The 17198-nt window shown below is 38.6% G+C and overlaps 1 protein-coding gene, 1 non-coding gene and 1 pseudogene across 5 annotated transcripts in view; 2 read left to right on the forward strand and 1 right to left on the reverse strand.

Moving 5' to 3' along the window:
* NELL1 (neural EGFL like 1) overlaps positions 1 to 17198 on the reverse strand; it is an 857163-nt gene that overhangs the window by 228470 nt on the left and 611495 nt on the right. The gene's annotated exons all lie outside the window — the stretch shown is intronic.
* The window catches only part of LOC112829168 (cyclin-P pseudogene), a 41555-nt pseudogene that overhangs the window by 17238 nt on the left and 7119 nt on the right, over positions 1 to 17198 (forward strand).
* LOC112829845 (U6 spliceosomal RNA) lies at positions 5668 to 5770 on the forward strand. Its single transcript, XR_003209762.1, has one exon. It is a non-coding gene; the product is annotated as a U6 spliceosomal RNA (small nuclear RNA).

Raw genomic sequence — 17198 nt, forward strand, 5'->3', positions numbered from 1 at the left:
AGAAACCCATATCCAGGCAGCAAAGTCTGAGAACCTGTGACACAATGTATATACCTACTTAAAGTGTGCATAATGGGTGATCTTTTAGGTTTTCAACAATGTCCTTCAATTGCAATTGCTCTTTCTAAAGCAGGGGGATTACATTTACTTCAATTCCTTAACTTGTGATCTAACAAAGTGCTTTGATTAGCATTTAGCAAATGTTTCTTGTCTACCCCTCCTTTCTGCTGTCACAGTGATCTTGGAAGCCCTGTCGAACACATGGCATAACTATAACATAGACGAGGGTGACTCAATGCACATCAGACTTCATAAGTATAAGAAATAAACATTTATAATCTAAGCTACTGAGATCATGTGGTTTACTATTGGAATGGAATAGTCTTTCTATCCTGATTAATACAATGACACACCAAATGTAATAAATGGAGTTACATGGATTTTTCATGTTATCTTTGATCATAGGAGGAAAAAAGGATCCAGAGAACACCCTTTACTTTATTAAGATATCAATTACATAGACTGATTCGTACTCCCTGGCTCCATCCATTTCAGGTCCAGTTTTAGGAAATATTGCACTCGATGCTCCCAAGCCAAGTACCCTGAAAACTGCCATTTCAATTAGAAGCTTCTAAGCACCTGCCTCGTCTCAGCTTGCATGAAGACTTCTCTGCATTGAAACCACTAACAGAAGAGTGCTTTTTCACAACATCGTCTAACGATCACATGTTGTTTAACTGAGAATACTTGCTGAGTTTTCACATGCAAAACTGAACTTGCATTTCGACCTAGTTATTTATTTAAATTTTACCCTATCAGAATATCAATAAGATCTTCAAAAGGAGTAACTTTTATTTCCTGTGATTTTTGGAATTTAACTTGTTCTTGCTAAAATATCCTCATCCTTGAATGTAAATGTGGTTACCTCAGCAATTAGAACTTTTAAAGGGCCACCTGAGTACAGCAAGGAAAAGCAGGCAATAAAATTTTTTTATAACTATAAATAGGAAATATTTTATTTTCATATCTGTTCAACACATGTATAGACAAGTATAAGACTAAGTGTAGCGTCAAATCCAACAGAGTAGTATCTAGTTGACCTGAATTCTAGTGCTATCTCTGCCTGTTATAAATATTGTAATCTTGAACCAATCACTTAAACTGTTTTGGGTTTTTGGGTTTTTTTGTTTTGTTTTTTAAGAATTTTGGGAGAACTGGGCAAGACTGAAAACCAAGGTGGCAAGATCGTAAATTCTGAACTGCATAGTCCTGAAAATGGTACCTTGCTTCCCCATTTATTGATTCTCACTTAAACAAGTCACTGGCCTCTACAAACCTCAAGTGGCTCAGGTGTCGAAATGGGATAATAAGATAATAATAAGATAATAAATAAGATAATGTATGTAACAGGGTTTGACACAGCCTGGCTGATAGTGAATACCAACTAAATGTGTTTCTGTAAATGCTACACAGATGTGGAGTGTTACTATTACTCATATACACATACTAGTTCTAGTTAATATTCAAGGGCAAGTTTATGTCATACCCAAGGAAGTTTTTAAGAAACTGAGGATTTGCACTCACAATTACAGTTCTGATAATAAAGGTCATTGCTAAAGAATGTTGAAATATTTGTAATATATGGGATAATGTGCATTAGCTATTGTTACATTAATGTCAGTTAATAGAACTAGAACTAAAAAAGACTTGGGATACACTGTGGTAAGGCCTAATATTCAAACAGAACTGAAGCAAGCTTTGCTTAAGAGTGGAAGGCTTCTATCACCTCTGCATTTGGGCTTAATTATGAATCGACATAGGAACAGATCTGATTAAAACAGTATGTCCAAGTTCACATAACTAATATCCATGAATCTTAGTTTTCTCCTATGCAAAATGTGGAAATTAGTAGTATCTAATTTGCTGACACTGGGGACTATCAAAAAGAAAAAAGCTTAAGCACCAGGAGAGGGTGGACTTGCCGCATTCAACACTGGCCATCTACAAAGTAGAAGACAAATATTTCCTTTAGTACTATTGCTAGCCAATACTATGCCTGTAGGACATTTTTCATCCATTTTTCCAACAGATATTTATTCACTGCTTTCCCACTGTGTGCCAGCCACTATCCTAGGGCTTTGAGAACACAGCAGTGAACAAAATACAACAATCTTGCCATCATGCAACTTACAGTCTAGGGAGGACAGGGACGTGATAGAAAGATACACAAAAAAATACAGAACTGCAAATCGGAAAACCTCTATGAAGGAAGGAGACAAGGTCTGGTACAGTATTGAAGAGCGTAAGCTGTGAAGACCAGGTTCAAATCTTGGCCTTCCCATTATAAATGGTGTAACTTTGGGCTGACAACCTCTCTGTACCTTAGAAATTCTTCTGTAAATGGTGATAGCGAATTACTTCATAGGGCAATTGGGAAAATCCAATGAAATAACACACATAAAGGAAATAGTGCCTAGAACATAGCAAGTGCTCAGAATATTGCTTATTATTATTTCAATCGCAGGAGTTTCATGGAAAGGCTCTTTGTTTACTTTGTTAAACAAATACATCGGATGGCTAATAACACACACACACACACACACACACAAACATACAATGTTAAGATCATCAATCAACTGCTCTTCTTTTTGTTAAGATGCATGTGTCATCATATACGAAACATAATGGTTTGACCAAATTTTCACTTTCTAAACTGGATGTTGTGTAGAAATCGTTTCAAGTTTTTAGGGAAGAAAAGAACCCAGCATGCCATCAGCTTTATTTGACTGTCTTCAGACAGGCAGTTTCCCAGCTGCCTTGATAGTGAGGATCCATCCATTTCTGAAAGATCTCCTGGGAAGGCGACATTTTAATCTCCATTGGCAGATAACAAATAAATGGTATTGAAAATTTCACACCAAGATGAAGGGTGATGCTTAATCCAAAGTGATTTATGGCCTGAATCACATGGTTATTATTGACAATTCCTTGATTAGATCTTTGGCATTTTCCCCAGTCACATTTTTTCTTAGTTTAAATAAAACACGATCAGAAAAAGACACTGAGACAATTAAGGGGAAAGTGAGAAAAAAAAAAAGAGAGAGCGGGGGGGGGCAGAGAGAGAGAGAGAGAGAAATAAAGCAAATATTTGCCAATTGAATTCATTTGGATTTTTTTTCTCCTTCTAGTTCTTGGTATAATTATATTTAGAGGTATCTATAAAAATGTTTGAATTGAAAACTTACAATAAGCTTATAGTAGAATGAATAAAATTCAGAACATTTTTAAGTGTTCTGGGCATCTTAAGTGCCATTTCAAAAAAATCTTGGCTTTTGTATTTGCAATATTATTAATATTATGAGTTTTACAACATAATAGACATTGTCCTGTTTTCTAATTGAATTTGATTCCTATTTAGGGGTCTTTCCAAAGAGCTTAGTGTATCCATAGAGGATATCAGGTCTCTGATTCTATTAAGTAAAAATAGATTTTTTTTTTAACCTGCGAAACAACGGAGAGTCAAAACGAACCTGTTTGCTAATGCTGCTGTAGGAGCTAGGTATTTTAGCTGTTCTTTTCTCTTCCTCGGTCTGTGCCCTCAGTATCTGCTCTCCATCTCCCTCTCTCCAGCTGCCTCAGCAGATACAGCCTAGCATACTGATGACCAAACCCAGCTGCTGTCACAGAATCTATACAAGTGCGCTAACCAATACACTCACCAGAACATGATATGAAAACTAAGTACATGGTGAGATCCTTTCTCAGAGGCCAAATTAAAATATAAAGAGAGTACCGGTAAGCATGACTGCATGTATGCCATTCATGTTTTTGAACTCTATGAGGATACGATGCAAAAGGAGATAAATGGAATTAGAGATAGGTGGAAACAGAGAGAGAGAGAGGTATCTCTCACACAAATCCTTTAAGAGGAACCATTAACATTCCCTGGGTAGAGATACAACACCCAGCAGACTGTATTATGCATTACATGCTGTGCCTAATCAGAGGTCAGCAGACTATAGCCTGCCACCTATTTTTGTAAGACCCATATGACATAAGGATGGTTTTTCATTTTTATTTTTGGGATGGTTTTACATTTTTAAATGTAAAATATAAAGAAGACAATTGGCTATTTGGAGAGAACAATTACTCATTGTATGTATAGGCATGTAATTCCTAAAATATTTGTTCTCTGTCCCTTTGCAGATAAAGTTTGCAAACCACTGGCCTGCACTATTTATCACCCAAGACACCTATGCATTTCTCCTTTGTAGCATTCACTATACATACACTCACATATTTATTGTCCATCCATCCCTCTAGATAACACATTCCTTGAGGGTTGGAACAAGGACAAGCTCTGTGATTGTTACACAGCTCTGTCCCAGCACGAAACACTACATCTAACAAAAAAAAATCATTCAATAAAAATTTGATTAAAAAGTTAATAAATGAATGAACGTTGATGCACATGCAGGACTTTCCTGGCCCTAGTGCTTCTATGTCCTAATAGCAAAGTGGAAACCAAAAGAAGAAGGAACCTGCTTAAAATCACACAGCAAAAGAGTGGAGAAAAAGGACTTTCAATCTGGAGATTCATGCCCTTACTGCAGAGCATTTTCACCACAAGCTTCCTTTGGGCAAAGGAGGAAAGAGCCAATTTTGTCTAATATGGTCAACACAAACATCTATACAGAACAGATAAACCAGACAGAGCACTTACTCACTAGGATAGGCAAAGCCATGCAAACACTGCCAGCTACCTGTTTTCTCCCCACTCTCCACCTGCTTCCTCATCCAATGCTTCCGTGCCCAGTGAATCACTGCACAGAAGTCAGGAAGTGAACTGCACGGCAACTCGTGGAAACAGATTTTTTTACTTGGATAGTGGGGAGCCACCCAGTGATGCTGAATGCATCCATCCATACATACACATGGAAGAAATCTCAAAAGCACATAATTCATACTATTCTGCTTATTTTATTATAAAGAGCACAAAGGTCAAAAGATACCCCTTCATCCTTGCCCAATTACATGAATCAAACTGCATCTCCAAATTTTATATTTCTGACTTCCATGACTACAGTCACAACAGTAATAGTGGCCACGGTGGTGATGGGTCTGGAACTGGTTTACCTACATTGTATGGTTTCACCTTAAACATAACCTAGAAAGAATGGAGTTAAAGTTCACAAAGGTAGAAAGTGGTAGAGAATTCAAACATAAGACTTCTCTGACTGCAAGTTTGGTCATTTGTAACCAATGCATTAAATGAGAGCGATCCACTTTGGCTGCTGCTTTGTTCCTTAGTGCTTGTCCTAGTCTTCACATCCTCCTTTCCGTTTTTATTGATTTTATGCATTTTTTTATCTTTTAAAAAGAAGCTTACAGTATGATCTGTCTTAATCTCATATTACCCAAGCATGACCTTAAGTCTATGACACAGGATATGCATAAATCTAAAATAACTGATAACATATAACCACTTTCCAATGTTATTTAATTTCTTGATACAATACTTTTTCTACAAATGGTGTGAACAAAATTGGAATGAAAGACATACAAAACCATCTTATAACATTAGCCAAACTAAGCGCAGTAGATCTAGAATTAAATGGAAAAAAATGAAGCCACTAAAAAAAAAAAAAAAAAAAAAAAAAAATCCATGTGGTCCCTTCGGCAGCATATAGACTAAAATTGGAACAATGGAAGATTAGCATGGGCCTTGTGCAAGGACGACATGTAAATTCGTGAAGCGTTCCATATTTTTGCTTAAAAAAAGCATGAAAGATACTAGAGAATCCCTTTTTGGAGAAATAAAAGAACTAAAATCTAACCAAGGCTATTAATGAGTTGCAATAAAAAATGGAGGCTCTAACAGCTAGGATAAATGAGGCAGAAGAGAGAATTAGTGATATAGAAGACCAAATGATGGAGAATAAAGAAGCTGAGAAAAAGAGAAATAAACAACTACTGGATCACGAGGGCAGAATTTGAGAGATAAGGGAAACCATAAAGCAAAAAAAAAATTTGAATACCTGGGATCCCAGAAGAAGAGAGAGAGGTGCAGAAGGTATATTGGAGCAAATTACACTGGAGAACTTTCCTAATTTGGGAAAGGAAACAGGCATCAAAACCAAGGAGGAACAGAGGACCCCCCCTCAAAATCACTAAAAATAGGTCAACACTCCGATATCTAAGAGTGAACCTCACAAGACTCAGAGACCAAGAGAAAATCCTGAAAGCAGCTGAGGACAAGAGGTCTGTAACCAACAATGGTAGAAACAGTAGATTGGCAACAGACCTATCCACAGAGACCTAGCAGGCCAGAAAGGACTGGCATGATATATTCAGAGCACTAAACGAGAAAAATATGCAGCCAAGAATACTATATTGAGCTAGGCTGTCACTGAAAATAGAAGGAGAGATAAAAAGCTTCCAGGACAAACAAAAACTAAAGGAATTTGCAAACACGAAACCAGCCCTCCAAGAAATATTGAAAGGGGTCTTCTAAGCAAAGAGAGAGACTAAAAGTAACATAGACCAGAAAGAAATAGAGACAATAGACAGTTAACAGTCCCCTTACATACAATACAATGGCACTAAATTCATATCATTCAATAGTTACCCTGAATGTATATGGGCTAAATGGCCAGTCAAAAGACATAGGCTATCAGATTGGACAAAAAAACAAGAACCATCGATATGCTGTCGGCAAAAGACTCATTTTGGACCCAAAGACACCCCCAGATTCAAAGTGAGGGAGTGGAAAACCATTTACTATGCTAATGGACACCAAAAGAATGCTGGGGTGACAATCCTTATATCAGACAAATTAGATTTTAAACCAAAGACTGTAATAGTAGATGAGGAAGGACACTATATCATAAAGGGCCTATCGAACAAGATGATCTAACAATTGTAAATGTCTATACCCCTCCTATGGGAGGAGCCAATTATATAAGCCACTTAATAACAAAATCAAAGAAACACATCAACAACAATACAATAATAGTAGGGGACTTTAACAACCCCCTGACTAAAATGGACAGATCACCTAAGCAAAAGATCAACAAGGAAATAAAGACTATAAATGACACACTGGACCAAACAGACTTCACAGATATATTCAGAACATTCCATCCCAAAGAAACAGAATACACATTCTTCTCTAGTGCACATGGAACATTCTCCAGAATAGATCACAACCTAGGTCACAAATCAGGTCTCAACCAATACCAAAAGACTGGGATCATTCCCTGTGTATTTTTGGACCACAATGCTTTGAAACTAGAACTCAATCACGAGAGGAAAGTCGGAAAGAACTCAAATACATGGAGGCTAAAGAGCATCCTACTAAAGAATGAATGGATCAACCAAGAAATTAAAGAACTTAAAAGAAAAAATCACGGAAACAAATGAAAATGAAAACAAAACTGTTCAAAATCTTTGGGATGCAATAAAGACAGTCCTAAGAGGAAAGTATACAGCAATATAAGCCTTTCTCAAGAAACAAGAAAGGTCTCAAATACACAACCTCACACTACACCTAAAGGAGCTAGAGGAAAAAAAAAACAGCAAATAAAGCCTAAACCCAGGAGGAGAAGAGAAATAATAAAGATCAGAGCAGAAATCAATGAACTAGAAACCAAAAGAACAGTGGAACAGGTCAACGAAACTAGGAGCTGGTTCTTTGAAAGAATTAATAAGATTGATAAAGCCCTGGCCAGACTTATCAAAAAGAAAAATGACCCAAATAAATAAAATCATGAATGAAAGAGGAAAGATCACAACCAATACCAAAGAAATATGAACAATTATAAGAACATATTATGTGTGACTCTATGCCATCAAATTAGATAGCCTAGAAGAAATGGATGCATTCCTAGAGATGCATCAACTACCAAAACTGAACCAGGAAGAAATAAAAAACCTGAACAGACCTATAACCACTAAGGAAATTGAAGCAGTCATCAGAAATCTCCCAACAAACAAAAGCCCAGGGGAATTCTACCAAACATTTCAAGAAGAATTCATACCTACTCTTCTGAAACTGTTCCGAAAAATAGAAATGGAAGGAAAACTTCCAAACTCATTTTATGAGGCCAGCATTACCTTGATCCCAAAACCAGACAAAGACCCCATCAAAAAGGAGAATTACAGACCGATATCCTTGATGAACATGGATGCAAAAATTCTCACCAAAATACTAGCCAATAGGATCCAACAGTACATTAAAAGGATTATTCACCACGACCAAGTGGGATTTATCCCTGGGCTGCAAGGCTGGTTCAACATCCGCAAATCAATCAACGTGATACAATACATTAACAAAAGAAAGAACAAGAATCATATGATCCTCTCAATAGATGCAGAAAAAGCATTGGACAAAGTACAGCATCCTTTCTTGATCAAAACTCTTCAGAGTATAGGGATAGAGGGTACATACCTCAATATCATAAAAGCCATCTATGAAAAACCCACAGTGAATATCATTCTCAATGGGGAAAAGCTGAGAACTTTCCCCCTAAGGTCAGGAATGTGGCAGGGATGTCCACTATCACCACTGCTATTCAACATACTACTAGAAGTCCTAGCCACAGCAATCAGACAAAAAGAAACCAAAGGCATCCAAATCGGCAAAGAGGAAGTCAAACTCTCACTCTTTGCAGATGATACGATACTTTATGTGGAAAACCCAAAAGACTCCACCCCAAAACTGCTAGAGCTCATACAGGAATTCAGTAAAGTAGCAGGATATAAATCAATGCACAGAAATCAGTTGCATTTCAATACACCAACAAGACAGAAGAGAGAGAAATTAAGGAGTCAATCCCATTTACAATTGCACCCCAAACCATAAGATACCTAGGAATAAATCGAACCAAAGAGGCAAAGAATTTGTACTCAGAAAACTATAAAATACTCATGAAAGAAACTGAGGAAGACACAAAGAAATGGAAAAACGATCCATGCTCATGGATAGGAAGAACAAATATTATGAAGAAGTCAATGCTCCCTAGAGCAATCTACACATTCAATGCAATCCCTATCAAAATACCATCAACTTTTTTCAAGGAAATGGAACAAATAATGCTAAAATTTGTATGGTACCAGAAAAGACCCGAATAGCCAGAGGAATGTTGAAAAAGAAAAGCAAAGCTGGTGGCATCGCAATTCTGGACTTCAAGCTCTATTACAAAGCTGTCATCATCCAGACAGTATGGTACTGGCACAAAAACAGATACATATATCAATGGAACAGAATAGAGAGCCCAGAAATGGACCCTCAACTCTATGGTCAACTAATATTCCACAAAGCAGGAAAGAATGTCGAATGGAAAAAAGAAAGTCTCTTCACCAACTGGTGTTGGGAAAACTGGACAGCCACATGCAGAAGAATGAAACTGGACCATTTCCTTACACCACACACAAAAATAGACTCAAAATGGCTGAACGACCTAAATGTGAGATAGGTGTCCATCAAAATCCTAGAGGAGAACACAGGCAGCAACCTATCCAACCTCAGCCACAGCAACTTCTTCCTAGAAATATCGCCAAAGGCAAGGGAAGCAACGGCAAAAATGAATTCTTGGGACTTCATCAAGATAAAAAGCTTTGCACAGCAAAGGACACAGTCAACCAAACCAAAAGACAACAGACAGAATGGGAGAAGATATTTGCAAATGACATATCAGATAAAGGGCTAGTATCCAAAATCTATAAAGAACTCATCAAACTCAACACCCAAAGAACAAATGATCCAATCAAGAAATGGGCAGAAGACACGAACAGGCATTTTTCCAAAGAAGACATCCAAATGGCCAACAGACACAGGAAAAAGTGGTCAACATCACTCAGTATCAGGAAAATCCAAATCAAAATCTCAATGAGATACCACCTCACTCCAGTCAGAATTGCTAAAATTAACAAGTCAGAGACCCACAGATGTTGGCGAGGATGCGGAGAAAGGGGAACCCTCCTACACTCTTGGTGGGAATGCAAGCTGTTGCAGCCACTCTGGAAAACAGTATGGAGTTCTTCAAAAGGATGAAAATAGAGCTACCTTATGACCCAGCATTTGCAGTACTGGGTATTTACCCCAAAGATACAAATGTAGGGATACAAAGGGGTACATGCACCCCAATGTTTATAGCAGCAATGTCCACAATAGCCAAACTATGGAAAAAGCCAAGATGTCCATCGACAGAAGAATGGATAAAGAAGATGTGGTACACACACACACACACACAATGGAATATTATGCAGCCATAAAAAATGAAATCTTGCCATTTGCAACAACATGGATGGAACTGGAGGGTATTATGCTAATCGGAACAAGTCAATTAGAGAAAGACATGTAACATATGATCTCAGTGATATGAGGAATTCTTAATCTCAGGAAACAAAGTGAGGGTTGCTGGAGTGGTAGGGGGTGGGAGGGATGGGGTGGCTGGGTGATAGACATTGGGAGGGTATGTGCTATGGTGAGCGCTGTGAATTGTGTAAGACTGATGAATCAGAGACCTGTAACTCCGAAATAAATATATTATATGTTAAAAAAGAGAAAGAGAGAGAGAGAGAGAGAGACTATGGACTCTCAGAAATAAACTGAGGGTTTTAGAGGGGAGGGGGGTGAGGGGATGGGTTAGCCTGGTGATGGGTATTAAAGAGGGCACGTATTGAATGGAGCATTGGGTATTATACACAAAGAATGAATCATGGAACACTACATCAAAAACTAATCATGTAATGTATGGTGATTAATATAACATAATAAAATTTATTAAAAAAATGGACTACTAATTTTTTTAATCCTCAAATCAGCAACAAACGTAGGAGAAAATATCCAATGCTGAAAAGGGTGGCAAGACAGGCATTCTCATTCAGCCCTGGTGAGAAACTAAATTGGTTTAGCCATTGTGGAAAGCCCTGATCAAATTATTCTTCTTTCAAGTATCTATTCAGAGGAAATAAATCAGAGATGCAGACAAAGATGAACATAAACAGATATCATGTAAAGCATTATTTATAATTGGGTAACACTGGAAACAACCTGAATGCTTAATAAATTCCAAGAGGAAAAAGAAAACAGAATTATATATTTATATTATGACAAAACATGATATACAGAAAGAAAAAAGTAGTCAGACTGGAAAGGAATTAACAGTATTATATTCTCCGAATGATGAAATTACAGTTGTATTTTTACTTTTTTGTATTTTTCAAGTTTTCTCAAAGATGTCTATTTTTCCAAGAAGGAAAAGAAACTCCTATTTAAGAAGACCCACAGAAAGATTGATAAAGAGAACGTGAGAGTCAATTTACAAAAATAGAATGAATGCAAATATGCTATAAAACAAAAGGGAAAGGAGGGAACACGATTTGCAAATTCTTGACAAGGAAGGAAAGGGAAATATGATACATTACCCTCTTTAACCTAAAGAAGAAGGAAAATGCATTTCTCAGGGAAGATTAAATGTTTCCAAGACCTACTTCTCTAACATTTGTCTTCCTGTTCTAACTTAAGACTCTCACCCATTTTTTCCCCCTCTCACTTCCCTACTGTGTTGCCCCTCTTATTACTTGTGTCTAGAACCTATAGGTACCTACTAAATATCAATGTTGACTGAAAAACTGTCATGTGTTTCAAGGAAGTTGCCATTCAGGCTTCTCTGGGAAGCAGATGCTTCTACCAGCACCACATTACCTGAAGAACAGGTAGAAAAAATAGAAGTAAACCTAAGATCCCTTGCAGGAAGTCATCAGTATCACTCTAGAGAATTGAGATTGAAGCTCCTTTGAAATGTTCATTAATTTTTGAAACACTTAAGTTGATTCTCCATGCAGGGCCCAAAGGGATATAAGAGAAAATAAAGGAGAACCAAATGCTCTTTTGTCTGAAGCCCAACTCTGCCATTTACTGGCCAAGTGAATTGGACGGACCTACCTCTTAAGTTGTTAAGCCTGGGATCCTCACCTGCAAAATGGGGTCGTAATGACGATTTCATAGTGTTGTGGTAAAGATTAATTAACACAGTGTTAGCAGTTTCCACTGGCCACAGAGGCAAGTAAGAAATGTCAGTTTCCTAAATAAAATATTGGCCTTTCCCTTTAGGAACTTATAATCTAGCAGAAGATGTGAATATTTACGTAGGAAATGACCATGCAAGGCGAAAAGCAGTGTCAGAGCAAGTTCTTTCACAACTAAGGAAAGGAAAGATTATTTTCAGTTTGGAATTCGGGGGTGGATAGTAAACACGTAATAGGAGTCCATCTTGGTTCTAAGATATAATGGGGAACATAGTCCTTACTCCCAGTGGAACTCATAGGCTACTAGAAGGTGTCAGATAATGAACATTTATACAAATAAAAAAATTTCAGATGGTAAAAATGTGTGGCAAAATAAAAGAGAGAGGGGAAGATGGCAGAGAGACAGGAAGCTAGTCCAACAAGCTGGTCAGTAAAGGCTGTTTTGAGGTGACATTTTAGCTGAGACGGAAACCAATGGGATAGTCATCTTGGAGCCATGCCAGGGGTAAAATGAAAACAATTACCAGAAGTAAAGTGCCCTGGCTAGAGGAGAAGACCCAACAGAGCTAAACGTCTCAGTAAAGTAAAAGGTGTTTCCTAGGTCGCTAAGAATTGGGGTGAAAATAAAATGGCTTCCATGATGAACAGAAATAGGCGAGACCACCAGAAATGAAATATTCCACAAGGTTTGGCTAAATGACAACTTCCTTCTCCCCTGACTTTGTTAGCTTCACAAGGAAGTTGAGAAAACACATCACGGAGAGAGCAACCAGTGAGCTTTAAACAAATCGCTCTACCCCATTGGGCAATCTAGTCACTGTCTAAGATCCCTTAGTTTTTAGGGCTTTCAGCCTCAGTTTACAAATCCATTAAGTTAGCATAATAATTTCTCCAGCAAGCAAAAGGGAGACCAACCTGTTAGTAATTAAGCCACTTCACAAGTTGCAAGTGCTTGGCTGTGGGGTTGTATCCTGACAAAATATGGGTGATTCTTTTTTTCTCTCCAGTTAAGCTCCACGCATTAGAGAATTTTAAAGAGCTCTTTGATGACTGAGTGAAGCAGTTTTATTCCAGGCTGAATTGGCCTATCACTTCCTCATATAACAACGGCATGTGCTTCTATCCTAAGGGGGCACTTTCGACTCACTTAAAGGACAGCAGAGGGTCTAATGAATCATGGAGGCAGAGCAGGAAATTGGGAGACATTGCCTGCTTAGTCAAAGAGGGAGGAACAACCAACCCAGAGGGCAATGGGGTATTTGCTCAGTGGTCCAAGGAATAAATACGTGTATTTTTTAATCTTCCAAAGCAAGCAGAAGGCAAATGTGGTTTGACCTTGAGAAACTCTCCTTGGCGGCTTGATTTTACGGAACCAGACACAGCTAGTGGGTTATGAAGTCAATTATGAAATGAATTTATTAGATCAGGGTCAACAATTCTACAAAAACAAGTAAGACTAGAACAGAATATAATAGATTAAGAGTATATTATCACATAATGGTATTTTATGAAAACTTTTTTCTGATATGTATGTATATGTGTGTATGCTTATGTACTGTCACAATGTAAAATGTGTTTATTACTGATAATAGTAAAACAAAACTTTAAAGCCACTGTTGCAGGGGACATTCCATCCTGAAGCAGACCAATGGGTATATGCTCTCCAATCCCAGGGCATATACATACTTCACTCACAAACTCAGAATTGGAGCATTTGAGTTAGAAGGTACCAAGGATACCATCTACACACGATATTTTACAGATAAGGAATTGAGCTAAAGAAGTAAAAATACTTTCCCAAGATAAGGGGGCCTCAAGACATGAAACAAGTTCTCCTTAACTGACAGTCTAGTGGGATCTTTACACTATAAAGTCATAGCTTAACATTGGAAAAGAACTGTTCTGAATCAGATGTCCATGCATTTTCCTTCCACTGCCAAAGAGGGGAGTTGTCCTAGACTCTAGGAACACAGAATCCTTCATTCCATGGGATCTTCCCTGCTCACACAACCCCCAGGAAGTGACTACAGTCAGAAGCTGGTCATCCCATTTGGGATGCATCTGTTCCTTTCAATCTTTCATGTCTTCCCCAGAGACTACCTCAAAGATGAGTTTTCAGGGTTTAGTGTTTAGAAATAATATGGTTTGAGTTCAGAGCTCAGGTGCCACTGTCCCACAGACCTGGGTTCAATTCCCACTGGACAATAAGCCCCATGAAGATGGTGTCATACCTTCCTTGAATACTGCCGTATCCTCAAGGCTTCATGCCATGTGTGGGACCGTGCAGCACCCCAAGCAGATTTGTGGAAAGAAATAAGGGAAAGGAGCCCCGAGTCTGCCACTTAGTAGCCATGTGACCTAGATAAGTGACTTCACCTCGCTGAGCCTCGGCATTCTCATCTTGAAAATGGAAATACTCAGAGGGTTAGAGGATCAAGTGAGAGAACAGAGATCCAGAACTGAGCTCAGTGCCCAGACTATACAGCAAACAGTACGTGACGGCTGTTATAACTAGCCATTTCTTCATCAGTGCTTGGTGACTTTTAACCCAGAAGAACCCCGCCCCCTTTTTAAGATAACAAATATATAAGAGATGAAAAGCAAAATTCTACAGTGCTGCTGGCTGGGCTCCCTCTTGGGCCCACCAGTGGTCCCTGAATCACCTCTGAGGGATCCCAGGGTTGATCAGAATTGTGCACAAAAATTACTCCCCTGAGCCATGACCTTTCCCTTTCCTGGCAGGATTACTACCGAGGCTGTTATGGATAGCTGAGGCCAGGCAGGAAATGAAGGCGTGCCATGAGCACCTGTCAGAGCCACATAATGACAAATCTTCCTGGAGACAGCATCCCATTGCTCACGTACAGCACCGACAATGCATTCTTTGAGCCAGTGAGCTTCGGAGTAACAAAAAACTTCAGGTCCCATCAAGGAAGACAACAGATGAAGGAGGAGTTCTAAAACTGCAGAACCTGCAGGAACTAATGTCAGAGTCATGTGCAAGTCTACTAAATTTTTGGAATTTATTGATGGTCCCACATCTAACAGCTTCCTCCAGGCACCCATTTGCATATGGAAATGTGCAATGCTTTATATTCATTCTCATTTCTTTCTTAATGTTAAATTAACTGGGCCAATAAACCACAGGAAGTATTACTTGAAATCTGACTTCAATCACTATTAACATAAAATATTTAAGTGTGCATGGAAAGCATACTTCAGGGGGCTTGTCCTGAAGAACAGCAAGTAGAAAGGAAAGTCGGAATTTTGTCAGGTAAGAGAAAGTGTTTCCTGCTGCTCTTCAGCAGGCAATGGGGCCAAATGGAAGCAAATATGGGAGCTTCTCACTCTGCTAGGAAGAGTCAAAGACACCAAGAGAGCCATTAAGAACCCTGGCTTTGCTGAGACAAAACTCGGCCACTTGAGCTAATCTCTTCAGGGCAGCTTTGTCTGTCACTTGGAAACCATACTGTCTACTTTCCAGGGACATTGTCAAGACAGGATAACATAGGACAAAGTCCACGGAGTTCTCTGCCAACACAGCATCATATTCACACCAGTATTTTCAGTATTTATTCTGATACTTCATTACCATCTCAGCGAAAGTGTAAGTGCCCCTCAGACTATCAGGGTGATATAAGTGCATAATGTGAGGTTTTAAGTGTTTCAGTGAAGGATGAGGGCTTCCAACTCTTCCCATGCTCTCTGGAGCATTTGCTGAGGCAGTTTCGCATTAGATTTCCAGAGGGTAAATGAAAATAATTATCCTAATTGTTATAAATAATGCCAAGGACATTGGCTCATATTCAAATATATTTGCTTTAAAAAGGACCTTGAGCCCATGTTGTGAATGAAAACACAACTGGTGTCAGACTGCCCGGGTTTGGCACTGGGGCTCTGGCAGGAGTAAACACATTTGCAGTGAGGGAGAAGACACGAAGCCCAGTGATTTACTAGACAGCATCTTTTCGGGGAGCTTCTGAGGTATATCCCAAGCCCCGTTAGACCCTCCCTCCCATCAGACTTCATACTCTCAGTTTCTATTCTCTCCACTTCCTCCTGAATTTTCTCAACTAGCTCAGATAAGAACTATTTTAAGTGCCATGGAGACAAGGACTGGGTCTTTCATACCTGAAGGTCTTGAGCATAGTGCATGGTTCATGCCGATCAGCCAAGTACTTAGTACATGACCACTCTATGCCAAGCATAGGTCAGCCACTGGGTATACAACAGAAAAATAAAAAATGAAAAGATGCAATCCCAACCCTCATGAGGTTTGCAGTCTAAAGCAGTTAACAAGGTTAATAAATTTAAGTTATTAGTGCCTTGACGAGATGAAACTTCCAAATTACTGTGCCTATTATGTTTAGTAACTATTACTGAGACCTTACTATTAGTAGAAAACGAAGATTCAAAGCTGAATGAGGCTCTTTTAAAGAAGCTATTTTAAAAAAACATACTAACATACATACAAATAATGACAAAAAAACATGATATTCTAAGCTTCTTTTAAGTATTCTCATTTAATCTAAAAAAGTCTTATAAAGTAATCCCAATTCTACTTTACAGATAAATAAAATGAGGCACAAAGAAGTTAGCCATTTGCCATGGTCTGTCACGCTGCTCCTAAGAGTTGGAGCCAGGATTTGAAGGCTAAAGGCTAGAGTCTGAATCTAGAGCAGGTATGCTTACCTCTTAGGTTTTGCTTCTAACAGAAACAGAGTACAATAGGAGCAAAAAGGAAGAATAATTCTTACTGGGAAAATGAATCTATCCTTTATTCCTGTGTCCACTCTATGGAGTACCTACTACATGCTGGATATTGGGAATGCAAAGATGACCTGAATGCATCCTGCTTGGTAGCTTCCACACGAGTGAGGGAGAAGAATAAACAAACAAGCTGAGGATATAAAAAGAGAAATATCAAGGAAGTAACTTCCTTCCTGGGAGAGAGATCACTTCAGCGGGGACGTTAAGGATGGATAAGATATTTATGATGTGATAATGGCCTTGTTTCAAATAAATTACAAAGGGCATTACTTCAGAAAGATGGACAAGCCCCTGGAAATTACTTCCTAGGAAGAGGGGAGCTATTCTGTGCCCGTGAAATACACAACTTCTGAAGAGAGGGGACAGTGGCAGCCATCCTAAAGCGTTGCCTACCT

The sequence above is a fragment of the Callorhinus ursinus genome, unplaced genomic scaffold (genome assembly GCF_003265705.2).
Source record: "Callorhinus ursinus isolate GAN/ISIS: 27379988/994484 unplaced genomic scaffold, GSC_fseal_2.0 scaffold21, whole genome shotgun sequence".
Lineage (NCBI taxonomy): Eukaryota > Metazoa > Chordata > Mammalia > Carnivora > Otariidae > Callorhinus > Callorhinus ursinus.